The sequence below is a fragment of the Saccopteryx bilineata genome, chromosome 1 (assembly GCF_036850765.1).
Source record: "Saccopteryx bilineata isolate mSacBil1 chromosome 1, mSacBil1_pri_phased_curated, whole genome shotgun sequence".
NCBI lineage: Eukaryota > Metazoa > Chordata > Mammalia > Chiroptera > Emballonuridae > Saccopteryx > Saccopteryx bilineata.
Genome location: NC_089490.1, coordinates 19647141 through 19658597, shown reverse-complemented (window position 1 = coordinate 19658597; position 11457 = coordinate 19647141). Strand labels below are relative to the sequence as shown.

The 11457-nt window shown below is 52.7% G+C and overlaps 1 protein-coding gene across 4 annotated transcripts in view; it reads left to right on the top strand.

Moving 5' to 3' along the window:
* Positions 1-904: 904 nt before the first annotated feature.
* Positions 905-11457, top strand: part of CCND3 (cyclin D3) — a 102182-nt gene continuing 91629 nt past the window's right edge. For 2 of the 4 annotated variants that reach the window (XM_066246396.1, XM_066246297.1), the window contains exon 1: positions 909-1066. The gene's annotated coding sequence lies outside the window, so the exon portion shown is untranslated. Of the gene's footprint in view, positions 1067-11457 lie in introns of all 4 variants that reach the window. The other 2 variants (XM_066246489.1, XM_066246573.1) reach the window with 2 other exon arrangements.

Here is an 11457-nt window from a genome sequence, read left to right as displayed (position 1 = left end):
GAAAACGTGACTGTTAGCAACACCTGGCTGGGTCCCGCCTAGGTCCAGTGACACCCTGTCTGCAGGAGGGGCCTGAGCGTATATTGTGAAGCTCTCCAGGTGATTTTGAGCGGGAAATTTAGGGAGGTCTTATTATATTGGGCTTCAACTCCACAGCCCGCCAGCGGCCCATTTGCAACCAGAACCTAACGACCACCTAAGCCAGCCAGATCTTCCACTGCACCCTGCGGTCCTCAGTTAATCCGCAGGTATTTGCGGGGCCAACTGAGAGGCGCAGACGGTCGGACGCTCTGTCCCTTGTCCGCCTCACTCCCTGGGCGTGCGGTGCCTGTGACTTTTCTGTTCACTTGCTCGCCAGCCCCTCCGGATGGGGGTTCTTCGTGCGGGGACTTCTCCTTTTGCGGGTGGCTGGCAGGACACAGACCCTGGTTTGAATTCTCACATTCTCTTGCTGTGGGACTGCCACACATGACCTGTCTTCACTGTGCCTCAGTTTCCTTTTTTGTGAAACTGGGATGGGATTGAGAGCAGGTGGGGAAAAAACGAGGTAATACAAAGTCTATCTCAGTGCTACACGTGCAATAAGAGGGCGAGAAACATCGCCTACTGTTGTTTGTTCCCTGGAGGCGCGTGGATGAGTGGCCCTGAAGGCAGGAGGCTGGAAACCGGCGCCGCACCTGCGGGACCACGCGCACCTCAGCCTGGGGGCGCCTCCACCCCCTCCCCCAGTGCCCCCGGGAGAGGTCTGGGGGCCGCAGCAGAAGTCCCGGCCCTAACCTTAGCTGAGCGGAGCATCCAGCCCTCTTTGTCTCCCCCCGCCCCCTCTTCCCCACTTCCTGCCCAGCTTTAAACTCGAGATCCGCGGCTGGCTGAAAACTTTGTAAACACGCCGCGCCTGCGGGGGTGGAGACTGATTCTGTTTGGGCTCCTGGGAGACTGGTGCACGCCCCTCCCACGGCTGGAGGTTGCGGACCCCATTCCCCATCTCCTCAAGACAGAAGCCAGAGACTGCGGGGAAGAGTGTCTGCTACCGAAATAGATTGTCGGGGACTCACCTGCCAAGGAGGTAGGCTTGAAGGCTGGAGAAGCCAAGATAACGGGGGTTCAGCATCCCTCCCTTCGCCGGGCCTCCAAGCTCAGGCTGGACTCCCGGGGTCGGGGGTGGAAATTGGGTGGATTGAGGAGGACACCGCGATCTCATCACCTCCTGGCTGGCCCCCAGAGCTCTTCTCCCTTTCCGAGTGAAGGGCAGAGAAGCCCCACCAAAGCCCTGGGTGCTCTGTGTGTCCGCACAGTCCCTTCAAGCTGCCCTGGAAGCGCGGTGGGCTGTTATTCTTCGTACATCAGAGATAGAGGAGGGAGGCCAGCAGGAGGGCAGAACTGGTGTGGGCAGGGAGCCTTCGGGTTTTCCCGCCAGGTAGGGCCGAGAAAGGAAGCCAGAGGACGGACAGGACTGGAAAGAGGAACCCCTCAGTGTTCGTCCCGCTGATGTGTGATGGGTACACAGGTGATGTTCTTAGCCTCTTCTGTGTCAACAAGAGGAATAACTGAAGAAAGCAGTTGCTGTTACTAAGGGATGAACAGCATTGATGTATTTATTTCCAAACATTGAGCATCTCCTGTGTGTCTGGGATCGTACTGGGTGCTGATGGTGCAGTGTTGCGTGGGACATGAACAACAGAGATAAGGTGTCAAGTTGAGGTGGCTGGGGAGGCTTCAGAGAGAAGGGAACATTTGAGTTGGATTCTGAATGAAGTCTCCAGTCAGAAGTGGTGGGAAGTCTTTGGAGGCACTTACTCATTCCCCAGAGTTGTACTGAACCCTGACTTTGGTGTTGGGCACGGGACCCTGATCTAATCCTCTGTATGGGCATGAAGAAGAAGTGGTAATGAACAGGATGAATTCGGGGAAAGGGCTGGTCCCCCAAACCCAGAAATTCTCAGTTAGGTACAGCTGGGAGGGTTCACCTGGAAATGATGTCCACACAATCTTGGAGTACCCAGTCTTCATCCCTGGATTCTAGGACTGTTTTCTTTTAAATATCTTTTTGTAAAAAGTCTATTCATTGGCTTTAGAGAGACAGAGGAAAGGAGGGAGACAGACAGAAACATGGATTTGTTCCTGTATGTGCCCTGACTGAAAATCAAACCTGGAAACTGTGTATCAGGGCAGTGCTCTAACCGACCAAGCTATCCAGCCAGGGCCAGACTTTTCCTTTTAACAAATCCTTGCTCTGCACTTCCCTCTGCGATTCTCCCTGCGACTAGACGTGAGTGAAGAGAACTGGCTTTTGCATTGATTTCTACAGATTCTTTGTTCCTTTGGGAGGCGCCTGACCCAACAACTTATGAATGTATTAACACCTGCGTGCTGTAGCCATGCTCTGTCTGCATAGGTAGGACGTCAGGGACATAATGGAAAACATGTCAGAGCTTCTGCCCCCACCCCCTGGAATTTAGAGTCAAAAGCGTCTCTGAGAATTGCAGCTGGATCTCAGTCCTTGAGACTGTGACCTCCATGGTGCCAGATACCTTCTCTTTCCTGTGTTCTTCCCTCAGAGTTTCAGAATACTAGCTAACACACGGCTCTGTCAACTGCTCTTCTAAGTGTTTTCGGTGCAACGTCTCTAATCCTCCGAACAGCCCTACGAGGGAAGCACTAGGAGTATCACCATCTCCTAGATGAGGAAACTGAGGCAAAGAGGAAACAAGCAATTTTCCTGAAGAGGACACCGGAAATAAATAGCAATGCTGGGATTTGAACCCAGGTCACTTGACTTGGAAGGCCCTGTTCTTAACCACTGGGCAAACGTGTCTTCTTGACTGACCACGTAAAAGGTACACTTGAGCCAGGGCTTTAGGAGTTTCCAAGAGACACTCTCTTGGGTGATACAGAGGAGAGTATCAGCGTGTGTGCTGGTACTGTTTACAGGGAGCCCCAGCAGGAGTGGGGTTGGGGCGACCACACAGAACTGGTATCGTCCCCTAATGGCCGTGTGTGTGTGTGTGTGTGTGTGTGTGTGTGTGTTAAGCCTCACTCATCAAGAGGTACAGGCTAAGGTTTGATGCAAAAAATAAATCACCTTGGATGTGAAGTGCTGGAATCTGGGAGGCAGGAAACCAGGACACCTCTTTTGTTGGGAGTCTTTAAGCATAGTAGAGATCCTCACATTCTAGATTGTGGGAGGACCAGTCCTGCTCCATAGCGAAGGAAGATGGTCAGCAAGCGGAAGTGATCATGAGATGCTCACCTTTTGCCACAGCTGCAGGATCCCAAAGCTGGATCTGTGGGCCTGACCCCAGACCTCCATGCAGGCTGGGACAATGTCCATTGAAGGAACCAGGCCACGAGGCAGAGGTTCGGAGGATTCTAGCCATTTTCCCATTACCTGTCTGAAACTCTAGTGTTCTAACGGGAGCCCTCTGCTTTGAGCTGGGGAAGCCCCGAGGCTGTCTTTTCTGCCTGCAGTCAAGCCACCTCACCTCCTGGCTTAGAGAGAGGGGTGTGTGTGGGCAGGGTGGGGGTGGATGCTGGGACCAGAGGTTAGAGGTGGCCACACCAAGCTCACAGGTAAGCATGATGTGAACGTTCGGAACTCCACCTGCCTCCAGGCTGCCCCTCTGCCGCAGACACCCCCTTCGGCCCCAGCCCCCTGCTCCAGGCACACCTCTGCTGGGGAGGGAGAACAGGTTGTACTCTTGAGAAACCACAAGAGGAAGTTCAGGGAGGGCTGGGGTGGGGAAAGCTCTGGGGCCCCTGCCAAGTTTCCCTTTTAGTGCCCAGCGGGTAGATGTGTTTATCTTGGTGTGTTTCTTTCGCCCTCAAAGACATTTAAATTTTAAACCCTCGAGTTTTAAAGAGCTTCAAAGAGCTGTCGAGGCCTGCCCCATGACAGTGGAGGGTGCGGCCCGGGGCACACTGGGAACGGTACTGGAACAAGGCGCCTAGTTTTTGGACTTCCTGCTGGTTGGGAAAGGCTGACTAACTCCAGAAAGTCTCCTTTACTCCTTCTCGCTACCCTTCCCCGAAGCCCTCCCTGCAGCCCTGCATTCCTCAGAGGAATGCGGTGCCCACGGCCACCTAGGGGCTGGGTGATACTGCCAGGTGCTGTCCTGTGTCTCACCTGCCTTATCGCATTGGATATCCACCACAACCTCAGGGAGTAAATGCCGCCATCCTGTTTACAGTTGGGGAAACGGGCTCAGAAAGGCTCAGACACTTGCCCGAGGGTCACACCACTAGTAAGGGGGCTCAGAAAGGCTAAGACACTTGCCCGAGAGTCACCTCGCTAGTAAGGGGGCTCAGAAAGGCTCAGACACTTGCCTGAGAGTCACCCCGCTAGTAAGGGGGCTCAGAAAGGCTCAGACACTTGCCCGAGGGCCACACCACTAGTAAGGGGGCTCAGAAAGGCTCAGACACTTGCCTGAGAGTCACCCCGCTAGTAAAGGGGCTCAGAAAGGCTCAGACACTTGCCCGAGGGTCACACCACTAGTAAGGGGGCTCAGAAAGGCTCAGACACTTGCCCGAGGGTCACCCCACTAGTAAGTGGGGGAGGGCAGATTTGAACACTGGTCTATCTGATTTCAAAGCCAGTGCCCTTATAATGTCTAAATGAACCCCCAGACGGAGCATTGGAGCATCGATCTCCCCAGCATATCAGACCCTGAACAATAGGGAGGTTGACACCCAGAGATGTATTAAAAATGATGCTGCTGCTCGTGTGTGTGGGGGAAGCCTTGAGTATAGAATTGGAAGGGATTCCTTGGAAGTTAGTGTATTAAAAAAGAACTGAGTGGAAAAAAAGAAAACGGAGTGGATGAGAGGTCGAGGGCAAACTCTGGAAGGCTGAACCAAACGGGAAGGAGCTTTAGGAGGAATAGCATAGCTGTGTTCAGACGTTGGAAATGATGCCTTGGGAAGCCCCCAGGTAGGGGGGACTGGTGGAGGCAGATTTCTAAAAAGCACAAAAACTTTCTAACACATGATTGCTTAATTCTCTTTTGAAGAAGCCAGTTTCCTGTCTAGGGGAGTCTATCTAGAGCACGTGCTTTGGAGGGGCTTCTGCCCTGGAGAAGATCCTGCAGTCCCTTCCACCTCTGAACTTCCTGTGTGATTCTTCCCCCTTCCTTGTCGTCCTTTGCTCCTCCACACTCCCTGGCCCTTGGTGATCCCCCTCTGTCCACCAGGTGGGGCTGTTGCCCAGTGTGTCGTTCCAGAGGTGGCTGGATTGGTGAACAGCGCCACCTGGTCCTTGCGCTGCCATCTGGTTGTGGGGCCTCTCCCCAGCCCCATCCCCAGTTATCTACATACCAGGGCTGGGAGAGCTGCTTTTGACCCAGCACAGCCCCCATAGAGTGCCTCTTAGGTCTCCTCCGGGCTCAGGCTAGACCAGGCAGGCCTCTGCCCCTGGGACGGGCTCCCTGCCCCAGATCAGGGATCCTCTCCCTCCCGCACTTTCTCTTTCCCCTCCTGACCTTCCTTTGCCCTTGAAATAGGAAAACCCTGTGTCGGGGGCACAGTGGGCAAGGCCAGCAGCCCTCAAGGGCATGGCAGGATACCTGTTGTGGCATGGCTTCTCGGACCCTCCAAAGGGCATGATAACCCATGTCATCTCCTTGAGGGGCCTTGGAAGCCACACCCCTCTGAAACTATTTACCCTCAGTGGCCTGACCAGTTCTCCTAGCCTGGTAGAAACTCCCTCTGGACAGCCACTCCTAAGAGGGGGAGGGGTTGACGTGGTGTCTTTAGGAAGGAGGGGGAGGAGGGGGGTGGCTTGATGCCTTGTTTGTTGACTCATCTGCTTGCTGCCACCTCAGACCCTTAGGAAGGCGCAGAGCCACTGGGGCCCCAGGACAGAGTAGGCAGGGCCCGGTATGAGCAGGGACAGAGTTCAGTTACAAACCCTGTGGCCAGAGGACACTGTGGAGGGCAAGCCCAGAGGCCATAACTAGTAGTGTCTCAAGCACTTAGTAACTCATACTCTCTCCGACAACCTTGTAAGGCAGGACACCCATTTTATAGACGAGCAGACCAAGGCTTGCTCGCATTCACACAACTGGTCGGTGGCTGAGCGGGAAGTCTGACTTGGCCATTTGGCTGTAAGGTCTGTGCACATAACAGCTGGTCCATGCTTTCTGTCGTGAAGTGGTTGAGAGAGGCTGTGCTCAGTAGAGAAACCACCTTGAGTTGAGTCCTGGTGTGGCTCCTTCCCTGACTTCCTCATCTGTCAGGTGCATATAACATAGCCCCTACCTCCTTGGGTCCTTGCGAGGGTTAAGAATGACTGATTATAGGCCCTGGCCAGTTGGCTCAGTGGTAGAGCGTCGGCCTGGCGTGCGGAGGTCCTGGGTTCGATTCCCAGCCAGGGCACACAGGATAGGTGCCCATCTGCTTCTCCACCCCTCCCCCTCTCCTTCCTCTCTGTCTCTCTCTTCCCCTCCTGCAGCAAGGCTCCATTGGAGCAAAGATGGCCCAGGCGCTGGGGATGGCTCCCTGGCCTCTGCCGCAGGCGCTAGAGTGGCTCTGGTCGCAACAGAGCGACGCCCCGGAGGGGCAGAGCATCGCCCCCTGGTGGGCAGAGCGTTGCCCCTGGTGGGTGTGCTGCGTGGATCCCGGTCGGGCGCATGCGGGAGTCTGTCTGACTGTCTCTCCCAGTTTCCAGCTTCAGAAAAATACCAAAAAAAAAAAAAAAAAAGAATGACTGATTATTATTATCGTTATTTTTTATTTTTCAACTACAGATGACATATTAGTTTCAGGTGTGCAACAGAGAGATTAGACATTTATAGCACTTCTGAGTAAGTTAAATTAGATTTTATCACCCTGATCAGTCTAGTACCCACCATTGTAATAACACAATGCATAGTTATTACAATATTATCACCTATATTCCCTGTGCTGTAGTTTACATCCCTGTGACTTTTCTTTCTTTTTTTTTTGAGAGAGAGAGAGAGAAAGAGGCAGGGAGAAAGAGAAACACTGAGCTGCTGCTCTATGTGCCGTGACAGGGAATTGAACTGTCAGCTTCTACAGTGCTCCAGCCAACCAGCCAGGGTTATTTATTTATTTATTTTTAAAGAAATGGAGAGTGGAAGGGAGAGAGAGGGGAGGGGGAAGGGAAGCATTCGTTTGTTGTTCCACTCAGTCATGCACTCACTGTGTGCCCTGACTGGGGATCGAACCCGCAACCTTGTTGTTTTGGGAGGATGCTCTTAACCAACTAAGCTAACCGGCCAGAGCTGTGACTTTTTTATATCTGGCAATTTGTACATCTTAATCCCGTTCCCTTTTTCACTCATCCCACACTCCCTCCCATCTGGCAGCCGTCCATTTGTTCTCTGTAACTGTGAGCTTGTTTCTGTTTTGTTCATTTATCTTGTTTTTTAGATTCCACTTATAAGTGAAATTATACTGTATTCTCCTTTCTCTGTCTGGCTTATTTCACTTAGCACAAAACCATGTAGGTCCGTCAATGTTGTTGCAAATAGCAAGATTTCATTCTTTTTAACGTCTGAGTAATATTCCAACAATGGCTGGTGTTCCTTGCATGCCTGCTCTGTGACAAGTGTGAGCTTTCTGTTTCCTCCCGGCGGGTCTGTGAGATAGGAACTTTTATTAGACCTTTATAGATATGGAAACTGAGGCACAGAATGGTTACCCAGTGCAAGGGGCCAAGGCTTCAGAGCCCATGGGCTTTGTGGGGTAGCACACAGAGCCCTGCCAAGGGCCCAGCAGGTCCTGAGCCCTTATAAGTGACAGCCTCTGTCATCATCATCCCATGGTCCTAGTCACCTCCCAGGCTGAGCTCCGTGGGGTGGACATGGGGGCTACCCAAAAACTAAGAGACGGCTCTGCTTTCTCTCCTTACCATCCCACCGTGACTTCATTTCACCCTTTTTCCTAAAATAAAAATCAGCCCACGAGTTCTGGCCTGTGGTCAGACAGTTGGACAGAAGACTTGAAGTTGGGGCTGTCCCAGCAACTCCCGTTCGGGCCCCAGCGCTGTCTGCTCCAGCTTGCCCTCCCTCCAGCTCGCTGTTGTCTTCCCTCCAGGCGGGCCCTCCTGCCCCTCCCCTGGGGGCCCAAGTTCTGGGAAAGGAGGCCTAAGCAGGGCCGCAGACAGATGCAGGCCTTGGGCCCCAGCTGGAGGTGTTGGAGGCTGGGGGAGGAGGAGTGGACTGGCCAGGGGAAGAGAAGGGGGATGGGACACAGAGCCCCCCCCCCCCCACTGCCTGTCCCCTGTCCCCGTGGGGCATCTGTCTGTTCTTCACAGACTCTCCTAAGCTCGGGATTATTCAGCTCACTCTGCTGGATGCTCCCGTGGTCAGAATCAGCTCTGCGTAAGACCCAGGGGAGGGTTTAGTCCTCTCCGGCAAGCAGGCCGATCTCACAGGCCCTCTGGGTTATGGAGGGGAGGAGTACTGTTTCCTCCCAACGCGAGGCCCCCGAGAGTCAAGGCCGCTTTTTCCTTTCCTTCCAGCCCCCTTCCCTTCCCTCTTAACAGTATCTGTTACAGAACCACAAACTTGGAGACCGTTCAGATGTGGAATCTATTTTCATCACAGTGGGAGAGGATCTTGGGGTTGCAAACCCTCGGAGGTCCTGGGTGGCGGCGGGCAGGCCAGATCTCCCCTCCCCCGCGGGGCCTGTCTTTCCCTCCCAGTCAGCCGGTGCCTGCCGGTCCTCAGGGTGGCCTCTTTCTATTCTTGGAATTGACTTAACTTCCACCTCTAGGACCAGGCTGAGTTGTTCTCTCAGGTCTCTTGGTCTCCAAGGAAACGGAGTCTTCCCCTGCTTGGGCCCAGCCATTTGAGTTCTAACTCAAAACTCTCTTTACAACCACTAGATGTGAGCTTGGTGCCTCCTGGGTGGTCCTCGGAAAGTCTTGCCTCTCCCTGCCTTCCCTGCCTTCCTCTTTCCCTCTGACACAGTTTCTGGGAGTCGTTTTTAGTATTCCTTGTAGGAATCAATTTTGTGGATTTCTCTGAAGCCTCAGTTCTGCTAGGGCCACGGCAGCGAAGGTGTTGGGGACAATAATAATTGCATATCTTCCCTACTGTACTTTCACGTGCCAGGGACGATTATAAGTGCCTATACGTGCTATACACTGTAGGTAAAGAAGTAAGTTTATAGCAAAAAAGGATATTTATTAACTCATTTCTCAGTGATTCCGCATCAAAACCCTAGAGGTTTCCTGATTTTTTACAGTTGAGGAACAGAGACCCAGAAGTTAAGGAGCTTGCCCCAGATCAAACAGCTAGTCAGTGCTCACAGCAGGATGGCTGCAGGAACTCTGACCTGACTTTCCACGCCCATGGTCTCTGCGTGTGTCTGTGCACGCGTGTGTGTGCCCCCCCCCCACCAGGGGGAGTGTGAGATGACAAGTTCCCTGTTGAGACATTGTTCAGAACACGTCTGGGTAGGTAGAGCAAGCCTGAAGGCCTCTGAGCTGCCTCTGTGTGTGACTGTGTATTTGTGTGTGACGTGCACGTCTGTGTGGAGGGGCAGTGGTGTGGATCGAGTGGAGTCACCCAGGCAGCCAGAGTCATTCCCCTACCCTCAGTGCTTCCGGCCAGAGCTTCAGGGTCGGTCACCAAACCAGCGAGGTGGAAGAGGAGGAGCAAGGATGGCCCAGCACCGCCCCAGCCGACAAGTCAGGTGTCGCACAGGGCCCAGGAAGCAGCAGTGGGCGGTGGCGCTGTGACCTCTGCTAGGTGGGGCTGGGCCCTAACCTATCTGAGGGGGGCCCTGGATGAATCAGCGCGACCACAGCTGCCCTGACTGCGGCGATGGCGAAAACAAGCTCTGCTTCCATCCAGCTCGCCCTCCAGCGCTCGTTCCTGTCCCCTCTGCGGGGACCCAGGCTCCAGCAGCGCTGTGGCACCCAGGCAGCAGCGAAGGGGCACGCCTCTGGAGTCGGTGGCCAAGCTGGGTCCTAATGGCAGAACTGCAGCCTTGACCTTCGGGGTGCTTGACCCAGGGTGGACGCCGCCTACGCTGTCCGGAGGACTGGACGGCAGAGGTCTAGGACTCCTGGGCTCCCCCACCTGGTGTTTGCCACCAACAGTAGCAGTGGTCTCAGGGTCCTTCTTTCACAGGAGAGCCATGTTCTGTGCAGTGTTGGGTTCAAAGTCAGTGTAAAAACAAAGCACACATTCAAAGTTACTATTTAAGTCTCCTTAAGCTACTCATAAGACGCAGTGCACATAGTTTGTGCATTCTCTCCCATCTCTAAGACGCTCAGCACAGCCAGATTGTATTGAAACAGATGGCCGGTTGGTGGATGGAACGTTATGTTGAGCTTGGGGGTAAGGGACCGTGTTGTATAAACAGTATGTTGGTTTCTCACCCTGGCTGGATAGCTCAGTTGGTTAGAGCATTGTCCTGAAGTGCAGAGGTTGTCGGTTCGATCCCCAGTCAGGGCAGATCGCTGTTGCTGTCTCTCTCCTTCTTCCTCTCTCTAAAGTCAGTAAAACAGAAAACAATGTGTGGGTTTCTGTGGTCTTCTCCAGTAGATCTCACTGCGTCTGTGAGAGTTACATGTGCACAGTTGGGAATTTAGTGTGCACTTGCTGATGGCCTCCCTGGGCTCTCTGAGCCACGAGGCAAGTTTGAGTGACGGTGCTGTGGGAATCTGGAGGAAGGAAGCAGTTGCTTTGGGGTGGATTAGCCAGGAATTTCTGCTGAGAGGTGCCATTTGGGGAAATAAAAGAGGCGTGAACTTGATGGGAAATTCAGTTTTACATGGTGGTTGCTTTTGTAGGTTTTTACTTTTCTGAATGGTTTTTTTTACTGAAAGCCATATTTTAGACATACTTATTTTCTAATTTCCATGGCAATTATTAGGCTGATTGACTCTTTATCAGTATTGAGTCTTTCTAAAATAATTAAGGCCTTTTTCTCTAATCACGATTTCCATAACAACAGTTGTTCTCAATATGACCATTTATCATTGTTTTAATGGTTTAAAAAATCCAGCGGCCAACTACTAGGGCAGGAAGGTATGGCCTGAGCACTGGCAGAGACTGGAGAGGCCGCTGGGATCCGGAGACCCTGTGTCTGCTTAAACTGGTGTGTTCGAGCTAAGGCGGCGAGCATCAAGCTTTCTGGTCTCAGAAACACTTTTTTTTTTTACATCCTAAAGAATGACTAATGTTTTGCTTTGAAGTTTGTAGCCGTTGACACTTAACTTCTATTAAGAATTTTTAAATAAGTTGAAAAATATTTGTTAATTGCTTTAGAGTCATGATAAGAAACTCATTTCCTGTTAACATAGCATCATGTTTTCTTAATAAAATAATAACTACATGTTCCAAAGCAGGAAAAAAAAAAGTGAGAAGGGTGGCCTTGTTCTACATTTTTTGCAAATCTCTTGAATGCCTGCCTTACGAGAGGACAGTGGGGACAGCAGGTCGGCTTCTGCGTCCGTCTGTCGGGCTGTGAGTGAGGACAGGGTGT